Source organism: Symphalangus syndactylus, chromosome 3 (assembly GCF_028878055.3).
Source record: "Symphalangus syndactylus isolate Jambi chromosome 3, NHGRI_mSymSyn1-v2.1_pri, whole genome shotgun sequence".
Lineage (NCBI taxonomy): Eukaryota > Metazoa > Chordata > Mammalia > Primates > Hylobatidae > Symphalangus > Symphalangus syndactylus.
In genome coordinates, this window is record NC_072425.2 from 54072438 (window position 1) to 54088425 (window position 15988).

The 15988-nt window shown below is 40.6% G+C and overlaps 1 protein-coding gene across 5 annotated transcripts in view; it reads left to right on the plus strand.

Moving 5' to 3' along the window:
• The window catches only part of DIRAS2 (DIRAS family GTPase 2), a 162940-nt gene that overhangs the window by 120964 nt on the left and 25988 nt on the right, over nt 1–15988 (plus strand). The window contains exon 1 of one of the 5 annotated variants that reach the window (XR_010120219.1): nt 8819–9194. The exons of 3 other annotated variants lie outside the window; for them this stretch is intronic. The gene's annotated coding sequence lies outside the window, so the exon portion shown is untranslated. Of the gene's footprint in view, nt 1–8818; nt 9195–15988 lie in introns of those variants that run through there. One more of the 5 variants, XM_055271996.2, reaches the window with a different exon arrangement.

Sequence of the window (15988 nt, forward strand, 5' to 3'; positions counted from 1 at the left end):
GTGCAACAAAAAAAGCCCTCTAGTCATTTGCAGCTCTGCCCTCTCTTTATATTATTAAATGTCCTGAATTACATCTTTATGTATCTTGTATCCATTATATACAGTACTCATTAATATAGATTTGTAATTATTTTATGCTTTTGTCTTTTAAATTATATAAAATAGTAAGGGGAGTCAAGAACCAAAATTACAATAATATTATTAATTTTTTTTCCTCAGGTATTTAGCTTTACCAAAGATTTCTAAATTTTTGTATGGCTTCAAGTTACTGTCTTGCATACTTTAATTTCAACTTGAAGAATTTCCTTTAGGATTTCTTTTTGGGTACGTCTAGTGATAATAGACTCATTCAATTTTTGTTTACCTTGGAATGTCTTAATTTCTCCCTCATTTTTGAAAGACAGTTTTGGGAGATAGAAAGTTTTTGTTGATAGTTGTTTTATGTTTAGGACTTTAAATACATCATCCTACTGCCTCCTGGCCTGAGAAGTTTCTGCTGAGAAGTCTGCTGATAATCTTATTGGGGATCCATTGTACATGACAAGTTGCTTTTCTCTTGCTACTTTCAACATTCTTTGTCTTCAACTTTCAACAGTTTAATTATAATGTGTATTAGTTAAGTCTCTTTTGATTTAGTCTACTTGGGGCTCATTGTCATTCTTGCATTTATATATCCATGTCTTTCTTCAAATTTGGGAAGTTAGGTCATTTTTTTTTTTTTTTTGCCTCTTTTTTTCTTCTGAAGTTCCTCTAATGTATATATTGGTCTGCTTGATGGTGCCTCATAAATCCCTTAGGCTCTGTTCACTTTTCTTTATTTTTTTTTTCTTTTTGCTCCTGAGACTTGATATCTTAAAATGATCTGTCTTCAAGTTTGCTGAATCTTTTCTCCACTTGTTAAAATCTGCTGTTGAAGCCTTCTGTTAAATTTTTTAATTCAGTAATTGTATTTTTTTAGCTCCCAAATTTTGATTTGGTTCTTTTTAATAATCTCTTTACTGATATTCTAATTTTTTCATGTATCATTTTTTTCTGATTTCCTTTAGTTCTTTGTCCATGTTTTCTTTGGCTCTTTGAGCATATATAGAACAGTCTTTGTCTAGTAAGTTTTTGTCTAGTAAGTTTGAAGCCAGTGTTTATTTAGAATCTGTTTTTATAGATTTATTTTGTTCCTCTGAATGGACCATATTTTCCTGTTTCATTGTATCCTTTGTGAACTTTTGTTGCAAATTGGGCATTTGAATAAAAACAGCCACACTGCAGACTTTGCAGACTGCCTCTGTGCAGGATAGATCCTTATTAATCAGCTTGGCACGGAGGTTTAAGGTGTTCTGTGGCTCTTCTGGGGATGCATCTTCCCTAGGACTGTGTATGTACCATTTTCCCAGTACCCCTATATACATGACTATTTTTACATGTCTTAATTTTCCTAGGGGTTTCACCCCTTCTTCCCTGGCCTTAGATATCCTATTGTGGTCCTCTGCCTGTAATATCTTCCTTCCAGAGATATCTATGGGTCTGAAGTTCCCCTGTAGTTTTCAGGCATTCCAACACCCACCGCTGCTTTCAATATCCCCTGACCTACTATCCAAACTTCCATCATTCTTGTGTGATCGCTGAGTCAGGAAAGTCAGAAACCCCTTCCTTGGATGGTCCAGACAAGCTAGAACACTGCAAACAAGTTCTATTCTTTTACTTCTTTCCCAAGAAAGATACCAGGAATTGAGTGGCTTCCTTTGGCACACTGCTAGGCAGGGAATGAGGCAAGGTGAGCACAAACACAATGCCATTTTCTACTATTTAGAGTTTGCTTTTTCTTGATTGGGCATTCACTTGGTTGCTACAGATCCTTGACTGGTTTCTAGAACTTTCACTGAGCTGTTCAGTCTGTTATTGCTTGATATTTCTACAAGGAACAAGAACCTGGAGTTCCTAGTTTGCCATCTTGCTCAAGTATTTTGATTCCTGTATATTCTTATGTATATTCTTTATTGCTTTAGAATCTAGGTAGTGAGGGAGGTAGCAATTATGTACATCCTCAATTTTTTTTTCAACCTGACATGCTGAAGAAATGATGAGAGAGACTCATGGTGTCTAACTTCATATAGCTTATAGAATAAAGGCGAAGACAAAAATAAGCATATAAATGACTAATATACAAAAATAAAGATATCATAACCTAGACTATAAAGGAAGCAGAAACTAGGGACTGAATGATTGAAAGTGTCCTGGGCAGTCCAGGCTGCTATAACAGAATACTATAGACTGTGGATTAAGCAACAGAAATTTAATTCTCACATTTCTGGAAGCATGAAACTCCAAGATCAATTTGCCATGAGATCTGGTGTCTGGTGAGGGCTGTCTTCTAGGTTTGCATGTAGCCACCTTCCTGCTGTGTCCTCACGTGGTGGAAAGAGAGTGTGCTGGTGTCTCTCCTCATATGAGGCTCTCCCATCATTGTCTAATTCCCTTCCAAAGTCCCTATCTCTAAATACTATCACATTGGGCATTTAGGCTTCAAATATATGAATTCGGGGGAGGGTTACAAATATTTAGTTCGTATCAGGAAGTGTATTAATTTGCTAGGGCATCTGTAGCAAAGTACCGAAACTGGATGGTTTAAAAAATATAGAGGTATTGTCTCACAGTTCCAGAAGGTTGAAGTCTAAAACCAAGGTTTCAGCCTTGTTCCTTTTAAAGCCTTGGGGGAAAATCGTTCCTCACTTCTCCCAGCTCCTGGTGTTTGCTGGCAATTTTTGGCATTCTTTGGCTTGCAGATGCATTGCTCCAGCCTTTACCTCCATTGTCACATAATGGTTTTCTCTCTGTGTGTCTCTTTCTCTCTTCTTATAAGGACATCAGTCATGTGTTCTATAAGGGGCGTTCCCTATAGGGGCCCATCCTACTCTAATATAACCTCTTTTTAACCTATTCTATCTGTAACAGCCCTGTTTCCAAATAATGTCACATTTTGAGTTACTGGGGGTTAGTATTTTACATATCTTTTTTTGGAGAACACAATTCAATCCAAAGCAGAAGGTAATGCAACTTTAAACAAGGTGATCAAAGAATGCCTCTCTGTGGACAGGATTTTAGGGGTATATTGGAGGCAAGGAATCCAGTGAAACAGCCATGGCCATAACAGCACACAGAGACAAGTAATGGTATGTGCAGCAACCCCAGTGGGAGGAGGGGTCAGGGTGAATTTTGAGAATTGAAAGAAAGCCAGGCTCGTTGGCACCTGTGAGTAGGGGAGATGACCTGAGATAAAACTGGAGATGTAGCAAGCAACTGGATCATGAGAGCTTTATAAGCCAGATGAAGGTTTGGGCTTGATTCTCAAAGCTCTAGAATATCCTGCTCTGCTCATCCTGGCTGCTGTGGGAACAGACTGGAGATCACATAGGTCAGGGAGACCACTTAGGAAACTGATACTTACCTGGTAATTCCTTCAATCTTTTTGATTTTTCAGAGGAGACAAATGAGTGAGAGAGACAGAAAATGTTTTTTGCTACCTCTTATACAAATGGAGACGATCTAACAGATAGCGAGAAGTGAGGGTGTGGAAGAGACAGACACTTAGAAGAGATCCTGAGCACAGGGGAGACATAGGCCTGCTGAAGAGGAGGCATAGCTATGGGATTGAACTGGAATTAGGATGCTTGAAACCCATACTCTATTGTGATGCCAGGGAGCAGGATATGACTATTGGCGGGACAGCTGGAGTATGGTGCAGGAAATGTCAATTAGGAAAAGGAGAACCATGACAATAGAGGCCAGAGATGGGGCAAATCTTTCAGGCAGCCAGGTAGAGAGGAAGAGCGCCAGGCCAAAAGGATGGCAGATGCTGACAGGATGAAGGGAAGAGAATGACATCATCCAAAAAGAGGCAAGATTTTGCAGCTGAGAGTGGAAGATATGGACCAGAAAAGATCATGTATCCAGAGGAAGAAGAACTTCTGCTTGAGATGTGACCAGAAGCAGGGACCTGGAGAACAGTCCTTCCACAAAAAAGTTTAAATTTCCAAGGAATTTGACGAATAGGACACAGGCATTCCAGAGGATATAGTGGAAGGTTTGGGGAGCAGGGAAGGAGAGGAGTGTGATGGGTTGGATCCAGGAATGCATAGAGCAATGTTAGTGCAAAGAGTTACATTTTATGCATATAATCATCTGTTCGTGTTCACTAATATTTTGAGTAGGCCAAGAAAACTAGGTCAACCTCATATAAGGCGGGGATGAGAAACTCTCTGAGATTACAGAGAACAGATGTCAGCTTTAGCATCTGTGTAGCTCGGGTAAGCTGAAAAGATTAAGAACACATAGAAAGCATGGTGCCTCATTCTTAATGGAGCACACATAGTATCAAAGGAAGGAAGGAAGAAGAATGGTGAAACTTTGTTAAACTTAAGAGCATCTAGTACAGTTGGATGGTATAGCCTGAAGGGATGATTAAAAATAGAGAATCAGGATTGAAACCAATGGAATAACACTAGCTTTATCTGCTGCAAAGAAGACCTACCTCTGAGATTCTTTATTTGCAACAAAATGACACCATCCTCTAAAAGTCACTCTTGGGGACTGTGGGGGATGCCATAGCGCACCACCTTATCCATCACGCAGGACTGAAGTTTTTATTGCACCAGTGGCAATACAATAGAAATACACATTTCAGTCTCACTCTGGACCTACTGATTCAGAAACTCTGAAGGTGCAGCTCAGCAATCTGCTTTTTAGCAAACAATCCAGGTGATTCTGATGCACAGAAGAGTTTGAAACTCATTGTGCTAAAATTAGTTTTTAAAAATATCACACGTCTATAATTTTGGAGTATCACTGCTGAAGGCTCTCAGGTGACTCCCTTCCTTGACATTACCTTCTACCAAAGACAGCCAACTTGCCCACGATTACATTCCTAAGGAGTGAGGAGAGACAGCACACAGACAGTGACTGATCCAGGGTGGCTTTCTTGCCTCAATGTGGGCTATCTTTGAAGGACCACCCCAACTTCAGAGCTCTTATGTTTGGACCGGTAAACTCATGGACAAGAATGAAAGGAAAATTTTATTTTCTTCTTCCGTTTTGGGGGGAAGCCTTTATGTGCTTCCTTTCTCCAAGATCTGCAGGGCGTTTTGTACTTCAGGGCTGTGACCTTAGTTTCCAGGATTTGGCTCCTCCAGAGATTAGGATGGAGTGACCCTGTTGAGGAGGGCATGGTGAGTGGGGCTTGAGGTACAGAGAGACCTGGGCCAGTCCTGGAGGTGGACATCCTGGCTGCTGACAAGACTGCTGGGAAATGGAGTGTCCTCTGGGCAGCAGAGGCCTGTGCCCCACCCTCGCATGGTAGAACTTCAGAAGGGACAGCTGGGAAGAAACAAATGTGATGTCAGGAAAATATGCAGAGTCTTCACTATCAGAAACTTCACAGAAGATGGAGTGCATTGTTCCCTTGAGCACATTCTACCAGCATGGTAACTTTTCAAGAATTTTAGAGGAGATATGTTGATAGGGCATTTGCTAAACGTATAATTTAAAAAAAAACAAATTGTAGTGCAATGAGTTTCAAACTCTGTTGTGCACCAGAATCACCTGGAATGTTTGCTAATAAGCGGATAGCTGGGCTCCACCTTCAGAGTTTCTGAATCAATAGGTCCAGGGTGGAGCTGACATGTGTATTTATAACACCTTCCTAGAGTTGCTGATACTGCTGGTCCCCAGAACCACTGTCTTAGAGAGAACAGGATAAAAGTAAGACAAAGAGACCCATAGAGAACATAGTCCAAAGGTGTGTGTTTTCATTCACTGCATGCTTGCTTGCTCAGCACCTGATCTGTGCATCTACTGCCTTCTCCCTTAGTTTGTGTCCCCAGTGTCAGAATTTGGCTCTTCCTCTTTGTTGGCAGTGTCTGGCACTCTGTGGACCAAGGTCTTAAATGGAGCTACGAGCCATCACACAGACCATGCTGGCCTGGTAGGGGAGCAGAGCTGATGTGTACCTTGAGGAATGTGCAGTTTGTGTAACGTACAAGGTGACCAGCAGAGGGTGAGAGTGGCCTGGGGCTCAGCAGGTGCATCCCTCACCCAGCTGGGTATCCAGAGTGTCTGCACCTGTCCAGGAAGTTCTTTGCACAAAGAGTCTTCTGCCCCTCAAGCCACCCACTGTCTGAGCAGAGGGAAGGGTTGTGTCCACCCAGAGAGGGGCCGTCTTCTCATTTGCACAAGGGCCAAGTGTAAGCCTGCAGAGTCCTAAGCTGTGAGAGCAAAGCAGGAACTCAGCTGAAGAGGCTCTTTTCACAGCCACCCAAAGACCCTGGGGAAAGTGCACCTGTGAGACTGTAGAGAAGGATGGGGCTTCCCCGAAAGGAGTGACACTGGATTGATTTACTTTAGAAAATGGAGGACTGTTATGTTCCTTCCACCTGAGCATTGAACAGCCCACCACCATTTGCTGCTGGTCTCTGCATGACCTGAGTGGCATAGCTCATCTAGATTCCTGCTCTAAGCAGCATCAGCATTACCAGGGAGCCCATCCCGGACCTACAGAATCAGAAAACCAGGGCGTGGCCTAGCTGGAAGTGTTTTAACAAGCCCCCTCCTCCAAGGTGATTCTGATATACTGAAGCATTTGAGGTACTCTGGCTTGGAGCTTTTCCACTTCTAACAAACTTGGGAATCTCCTGGAGATTTTATCAAAGTCAGAATCTGAGACTGAAATTCTGGAGTGGGGATTAAAAGTCTGTATTCTTAATAAGTTGCTTGGTAATGTGGATGCTGCAGATCCGCGAATTCACATTGAGTAACAAAGGTTTATATTAGATTAATGGTTCTTGACCTTAACCTCTGTTTTACTCTTGGCTGTTATTAAGAAACAAACAAACATAGATGGGGTAGCCTATAAACAACCAAAATTTATAGCTTACAGTTCTGGAGGCTGGAAAGTCCAAGATCAAGGCAGATTTGGTGTCTAATGAGGGTCTGCTTCCTGGTTCATAGATGATACCTTAGCTCTCTGGGCCCTCTTTTATAAGGGCACTAATCCCATTCATGAGAGCTCTGTGCAGAGGTGCCACCTCTTCACATTGGTAACTAAAATGTCAGCATATGAATTTTTGGGGGACACAAACAGCAACTTCACATAACATGTTGAAATATATGGATGTTTGAGTCCCATCCACGGAGGTCCTGTGCCAGTTGTGGCATGAGCTGGACTGGAAATTGGACCTTGTTTTAAAATGTATTTATAGCTCCCCTGCTGATTCTAATGTGCAGGCAGATGTCAGGAGCCCCTAGCCTAGAAGCAAATGGGTCAGGCTCTTAGAAGGATATAAGTTAAGGGGAAGTTAAAGGAGGAATTTGGGAGCAATCTGCTCCTTCTGGCTGATGAAAGGCTAGGGATTGTGGGGAATGCCAAAGAGGCCAGAGACATCATTTTAAGTGAGTTGCTCCTTGTTTAAATGAGTCCTTTGGGCCTCTGCTTCACATTCTCAGAACAAATAATGATGGCATTTGGCAAAAGGCAGGATTCTTCTGCATTGTGGGATATTCAGCATAGAACTGGCTCTCTTTATCAGCTCCTGATTTGCTCTCCCTGCTTGCACGCTAGCACTGGATTTTTGCTTCTTTAATCTTTTTACCCTCCTTTGTTTAGTTATTAAATTCCATTTTGTCATTTAACCTGATAACCTACATTTTGGTTGTCATGGAAAACAACATCCTGACTTGTAAAACGGGAAGGTTGTTTCAGGACCCAGAAACTGCATCAGGCAGTGCTCAGAATCCACTGTCATCATATTTGGAGCCTCCTCTGGGATGGGTTTCTGAGTGGCCATATATTGCTTTGTAATGAAGAGGAGACTGTGGAGGACAGGGTGACCACTCTGCTTTTAGACATCATTAGTGTAGGGGCAGGACTGTTGATAGTAGCCTTAAATGACTTTAATAAAAACAGTGTATTTTTATTTTTATATTCCAATGGCCATAGGATCAAGGCCAGAATTAGGATGAACTGGGGAATAAGTTTTCTTGACTGTAAGTTCTAAAATGTGTAGTTTTTAAGTATGATTTTTAAAATGCATATTTCCTGTGAATAGCAGGGCAGAATTTTACTTTGGAAATGAACTTCAAAGGTTAACTTGTTTTAATTATTTAGAAAGTGAAGACGGGATTAAAACAGATAAATAGGATTCTACAACACAAATCAAATGTAAAGAACTACAGAATATTAATTTTGCTCATCTTTTAGCATATTTGGTATTACAAAAGAATGAGTAATATAACCAAGAGAAGAAATCTTCCTTCAGTCTGTAGTTTAAATTTAACATGGATCAATGTTATACTCAAGCACTTTTAAAAATGCCTGCACAGAATTGTTAGCCATTAATCTTTTTTCTTGCTTATTCACCTGTTTTTTAATCAATGCGTCTTTGACAAAATTGTTTATCAATGTCAGTAAATAAACGTGGTTATTTCCTTGAAATGCTAATGTGAAACCACTCAGGGAAAAAGCAATTCTAATCCAAGCTTGCCAATGGCGGTGTTGTCATAGGATCCTATTAAATTAGAATATATTAATCTACGCTGTGTGCTTGGCTATGGTATGGGGCAGGGCATTTCGTCTGCCTTTAAATGAGTCGGTTTTTAAAAGTTAAAATCTGGAAATGGAAAAAAAGTCTATATGGTTAGTAGCGATTATAGTTGGCAATGCGAACAAAAGAATCTGGTTCCCTTTCAATGGAATTATTTTAATTCATTAAATTATCAGAAAATTCCAGTTCTCGCCATCTATTCCAAGAGCATGCAGTAGGTGGCACCTAAAAGCTCTTTGGAGGCGAGCAGGCGCCATTTAAGCAAGAACAGCAGCCTCTGCAGCAGTTGGCACATCTGAGAAGGCAGAGATTGAAGAGAGTAGGAGGAGCGTGCAGCGGCGGTGACAGTGCCAGGCCGGCGCGGCTCAGGCCAGCGCAGGTGCAGGGGCTGCGAGCGGGTGGAGCGCGAGGGCGCTGGGCGCGGGGCGCACGGCCGGCGGGCGGTGCAGGGCGCACGGCGGGCGAGCAGCTGACAGCATCGTCACGGCGGCGGGAGGGAGTGCGCTGCGCCTGCCTCCGGGAGGAGCCGCATCCACACACCCTGCGCTGCCCTGTCCTGCGCGAGCGGAGCTCTGAAGAAGCTCTGAGCGGAGTTGTGTTCTTCCCCAGGTAACCGATTTCCCCCTTCTGCCTTGGCTTCGCTGCGTCCGCACTGGGGCACGGGCGGCTTTGGCATGATTGTTTGCCAGCCCCTGGAAAGGGATTACCCCTCTCAGGGAGGGCGAGTCAGCATGTACTGGAGTTGGTAAGAGGGAAGAAACCTGCATTTCTGTATCCTTGTTAGGGAGGATGAGCATCATGCTACCCTTGTCTAAAACATGTTCTTTTTAAAAAATCTGTATCTTACGTATTATTAGGGATTCCTTCCAAAACAGGATTTACCGTTTTGGAAAATTCTACGGTGCAGGTGTTTCTGTTAATGTGGAAGTTTAATGGATTTAGGAAAAGAGTAAGAAGATGTGGTCTAAAGTAAGAAAAAAGCCAAGCACACTAGAGACTGCCGTTTGGTTCGGCATGCTTTCATCCTCGACTGCTTCACTTCATGTGCTTGGCTGAGACCTGTCTAAATCTTTTGTTTGTCTTCTTAAAGAATATGTTTCATGATATCTACATGTGCTCCTTTCCGCTTCCTTGTTGTAAGAGCAGAAGATGGGCAAGGGGCTGCATCCAGTCCTTAGTTGTAAGACTGTGTTTTCCCATCAGATGACAATGTCTACTGACAGCTCCTAGGCTCGCCTGAAAAGCAGTGCTGGCTTCTGGCAGTGTGGGAACCTGCCTCTCTCCTTCTCTCTTGAAAAATGCTGTTTTTCCTCTTTAAAACTCCAATTCACATTCTACGTGGGTTTGGGAGACTTTTAAACTAGAAACTCTGTGAATCATCTGTTACATCCATTGAATGTTGGAATACAACATTGTGGTGGAATTCAGTTTCTTCCTACTGTGCAGAGGCACAGCTTGCCTTCCCTAGGAATTTATTTTACATATTTGCCCTTGTTATCTTTTAAATGGATCCCTTCAGATGTGAGAAGCTAGTCTAGCATATCAGAACTTTTCTGCTTCAAACTAAAAATTTTCAAAAATATTATTTTTAAGGAAGATTTTCTAGGTAATGCTAAAAGTCTGGAGCATTTTACATTTCAAATCAGTCACAATGCGCTCCATTTCCAGTGGCATTTGGATTTGAGGAGGCGGAGTGGGAGGGAGAGAAAAGGGGAGGATAAAATTAGAATAAATTTAACTAATTTGTAGGGGAATCATACTTTTTTTTCTTCTTGGTTGTTGCCTGAAGTTGCAAATTGTCCACAATTTTATCTGTCTCTGGAAACGCAGGAGGCTTTGTGGGCTGGGGACAGGAAGACACATAGTTCATTTTATAGAAATAAAAGATACAGTGGCAAGGAAACATTTTCATCCCATTTAACATATGGCATTTAATTTGGTAATAGTCCTGGGCAAGCACGGGGAAAGAAAGGAGAAAGGAGAGGGAATTGCTGTCTATACCAAGGCACAGAACTGCTGCTCACACTTCAGTGATCCCTGCAGATGGGAAGTATGTGTTCATGGTTATTGTAGAAACCTCCAGAATCTTTCTTTGTTACAGCTTTAATAGAGTTGTTCCTAAGAGGCAACTCAGAAAACATACAGATTAAATGCCAAGTTGTGGAAGTCACTTTTCAGCTTGTGTCTAACAACCCAGCATTCTTAGCAAAGCAGTTTCCTCATGAGAAGAGTGGAGGAGACCTTTTTTTTTTTTTTAAAAAAAGTATTTATTGTATGTTGTTCGTATCCTATACACCACACATGACTTTTACTCTATTGGAAATGTGTTATTTCAGTGGTAAATACTGCATATCTTACTGAAAAATTAAAACCTTTTAAGAAACAACTGGGGTGCTTTTGTCAAAAAGAGAGTGTGTCTGTGATAATAGAAAGTATTGTTCATTCTTCTTCTAATTTGGAGACCAGAGTTGATATGTTGAAAATTAACCTATTTATTCATGCAAAATCATCATTTCCCTATGACAAATGCCGTACATTTTTCCACCAGAGAATTTCTCTGTGAGAGGAGCATTCAGTTGTCTGGGGTGGAGTGGTTGCCTGCCAGCTGTTTTAAGTAAAAAAAGTGTTTGGTGTTGATCTGCAACTTTCAATTCAGATAAGAACCATCCCCAGTTCTCACTCATATGGTGGATTGGCTCTATCTATCATCAGTCTATCTACCTGGTATGAGTATTGACAGTGGACAGATGTCTTTTTAAGAGCAGAACTGATTTGTAGGACACTGATTTTGGTTATGATTTTTCCAGGAAAACAGCTGCTCAATCAAAAGGGAATATGATGGTTGTTATGTTGTCAAAATTGCTGATGGCTTTTTAAGAGTTAAATTTACTAATTCATGCATACATATTTAAACATGAACTTGAAGTTATTTAACTGGTGTCAAATAGTGCTTTAGTTTTCATTATATGACATGGCTTGCAACTCTCTCCTCACTGACGGGGAAGGGCTCTTTGAAGTACTAAAAACAAATGCTCCCCCATTCTCTCCTTCTTTGCTCTCAGCCACTGGCAAATTTAGGAAAGAGATTCCTTATAGCTGTCTCCTAAATGCAGTGAAGTGTTTTCTTATAAATCAGTACTGTACAATAGAATTGAAATGTGTGAGTCACGTGCACAGTTTCAAATGTCCTAATGGAAAAGTAAAGAGAAACAGCTGAAATTAATTTTAATGATATATTTAAGCCAGCATATAAAAAATGACCATTTAGATATAATCCATACAAAATCCTAATAAGATCTTTTTAAATGCCTGCTGAGGACTTACAAGACATCTCAATTTGGATTAGCTGTGCTTCCAGTGCTCAGTAGCCCATGCAGCTGATGGCTACTGTATTGTCCAGCACAGCTATATATCATTACTCAATTGACAGTAATTTAAAAGCTAAAATGTTCGGCACCATCACCAACTAAGCGCTATCAAAAATAAATATACAAATGATCTCAGACTGCTGTGAGTTATGTGTCCCTCTCTTTCCTGCCATTAACTGTGGTGCTGTCTTGAACCTATTACTTAGTTATTTATCAGAAAGACAAAAGGATTAGATCAAATAATTCCTATGATTCTATGAAAAATAACCAGTGAGTAGATACGGGGGATCCAACCTGCATGCAGCCTAGGGGTTTATTGTGGCAGAAACAAAGGAAACAGGTATGCCTGATGGGCGTCATCATTTTGCACCACTACTAACTTCTATCCCAAGAAGTACTGCCCCCCTGGGTTTGCTTCAACGTTGTTCTTGATTACAGAGTTCAGCAATTAGTCCGCAAGTCCCATTATGGGTCATTCAATTTTCATATAATTTCTTTTACTGAACAAGCAGCAGTAAACCCATTATAAAACTAATGAACAGCTAGTGGGCTATTCTGCACTATGCAATAAAATATATTTCACAGATCTTTTAGTATTATGCTTTACTGGTATGAGTATTTTCAATGTTTGTGTCTATTTGACACCATTAGATAAAGTTTAGGGTGAAATCTCATGCTTTATAATTGACCCATGAATACCGGATTCTTGAAATACAGAAATTAATGACCTTAATGAAAATATGTCCATTTCTTTATCTAGTCCCTGAATACTTCCATGATCAGTGAGTGCTCGTGGGGTGGGTACAATTTCCATCACATGGTTCTCTGTCTCAGAAATTATGATAGGAGACTTAAAGAGGGCAGCGTTTTGTATAAAAGGATCTGGGGCAATATTTTTCTAAAGCTAATTAATGTCTGCAAAGTGATTATTTTTTCTGAGAAAATAAGAACGCAAGAACTTTCCATTAGGCTTTCCCATAATAAACACACACACGCCCTTACTCCTTTACCATCTTTAGATAATCATCAGAGCTCAGACAAAGGAGCCCGAAGGAGGAAGCTTTCCTTCCTCTGTCATCCTTACATTCTGATTGTTTTATTGGAGCACTTTTGTGCCTTTTGAGTTTGGGAGATTCTCTCTAGAAGATGCTGAACAAAAAGGAAAAGTGATCAGAATCCAGGTTTCTGCATCGAGGGCAAATCCAGGTGGAGTCCACTCAGCTCTCTATTTGCATAAAAAATCCAGCTCAGTGCCATTTTTGTACAAACTTAGACTCATCTCCCCAGTCTTATCACCCAGCTACCTACCACCCCAATTACACGCATACACACACACACACACACACATACACACGATCAATGGAGTATTTCATTGCCTCCTTGCCTATAAAACAATCATCTGACACTTAAAAAGGGATTGACTAAGCCTTTTGCTTCCTTCTCTTTACCTTTGTGCTTCTCTCTTGGGACCTCTTTGGCCTTCACCGGGTTCTTACTACAGAATGAATGGGAGCAGACCACAAAATGTAAAACTGACATTAGCTTTTGAGTAAGGTCTGTGTAAATGTTTGCAAGCCAGGAAGAGATAGAACTACTGGATAATAGAAATGGCTGGGTAACCTAGATTTTGAAAAGAACTTGAATTTCTCTGAATATCATGAAAACCATGTGCTTATCTATTTTTTTAATTTTGCCAGATTTACATATAATGCTTTGTGCCTCTCTTTTTTGTTCTTCCATTCTTTAAATGCTAGTTTAAATTCCTCCACATACACAATAGTTTCAAGATGCAGAAATAAATCAAGTTGTTGTAACAAATATTTAAACATAAAAAATGAAGAGGTAAATATGGGAGAATTTTTAGTAGTTTCAGAGTAGGGGAGGACTTTTTAAGGATGAACTCAAACTGAAAGACTAAAAAGGAAAAGTTTGTTAAATTGGATACACAGAAATTTTATATTTCTGTCTAGAAGACAATAAAAAATAGATAACATCAAAGGAAAGACATTTGCAACATATTTCAGATGAGGCCTAATTTTTTAAAATACAGTGGTTCTCAATTTTTGTAAGCATCAGAATCACCTGATGGCCTTGCTAAGCCTGAGATTGCTGACTTCAAACCCATGCGACTCTGATTCAGCTGATCTGACTCAATGGGGACCAGGCATTTCTAACAAGGTCCCAGTGAAGGGGATAGTGCTGATCTTTCAAGCGCAGCTGGAGAGCCATGGCCTTGATCTAAGATAATACCATCCCTGCAAACTACTAAAAACTGAGCAAAGAACAAGAACACACCGGTTTCAAAGATACAAATACCAATTACTTTTAACAGAAAAGATGCTCAATGCCACCCAAATTAAGTAAATGCAATTAATTCACTAATGAGAAACAGACATCTTGTTTCAATTGAAGGGATCAAAGAGTTTGATAATACACCATACTATGCAAGGTTTGGGGAAATAGCACTCATACACCATCATGGGACAGGTGGTGGAGAACTTGGTAGTAATTTTCAACAGCAACAGGCAATCTCTACCAAATTTGAAGTATACCTACCCTTTGATTCTGCAGTTCCATTTATAGGAGTTTTCTCTACAGATAGACTCAGAAACATGAAATATTTATGTATAAGGCTATTCATTGAGCAAAAGACTGAAAATAGCAAGAAAGTGGTTAATAAATGATAGCTTATCCCTCAGCAGAGTCTTCTGAAGCTGTTAAAAAACACAGTCTGGCTCTATATATACTAATATGAACAAATCTGTAGATGGCTCCTAACTTGCAATGCTTCAATATATGATGTTTTGATTTTACAATGGTGGGACTACTATATACATTCAGTAGAAAGTGTATTTCAATTTTTGATATTTTCCTGGGCTGGTGATATGCAATGATATATTTTATGATATTCTCTCACTATGCTGGGCAGTGGCAGTGAGCCATAGCTATTAGTTATCCCCATGATCACCAAGGGAAACAACTGATACTCTATAATTGACTATGTTGCCAGAAGACTTTGCCCAACTGTAGGCTAATGAAGGTGTTCTGTGCACGTTTAAGGTAGGCAAGGCTAAGCTATGGTATACAGCAGGTTAGTTGTATTAAATGCATTTTTGACATGATATTTTCAACTTATGAGGGGTTTATCAGGACGTAGCCACATGGTAAGTTGAGGAGCAACTGTACATGAAACACTATGTATACCATACTTCCATGTATTTGTCTATGTCTCTGACTAAATAGCTATCAATTGATATCTATCTCTCTTTGACTATGTACCATTTTGTTAACACTTGATCACAATGCTGCTCCCTTACCAATGACCACTCAAATCATTTAGTCACATGCTAAATGTTCCACTACCATTCAATTTATGCTTTTGACAAGAGACCATTTCTGGTGATTGAGAAAAAAATCATGTTGAGTAGGTTGCCATTGTGAGTTAATGTGAAACAATGAGCCAATTAAGTTAACACATTCTGTAAGAATATTCAGGGCTGGGCACCATAATTGCAAACCATCTTATCCACACACTTGGCTTCCATCCCTACCTCAATGCAGGTAGCTCACGCCTGTAATCCCAGCACTTTGGGAGGCCGAGGTGGGTGGATCACGAGGTCAGGAGATCGAGACCATCCTGGCTAACACCGTGAAACCCTGTCTCTACTAAAAAATTACAGAATATTAGCCGGGCATGGTGGCAGGCGCCTGTAGTCCCAGCTACTCGGTAGGCTGAGGCAGGAGAATGCCATGAACCTGGGAGGTGGAGCTTGCAGTGAGCCAAGATCTCACCACTGCACTCCAGCCTGGGCGACAGAGCAAGACTCCGTCTCAAAAAACAACAACAACAAAAAGAATATTCAGTTGTATTCTCTATCCTTTAGGACAATTCCAGATTCCACTGAAGTTGTTCCACTTCCATTATGGAAACAGAAGCTATGTTCAAGGCAGAAGGGTCTTGCCCTGCAATCCTGAGACTGCAGATGGAACCCAGACCTCTTGGTTGTGGCACTTGTACTAAATAGGAAACTTATA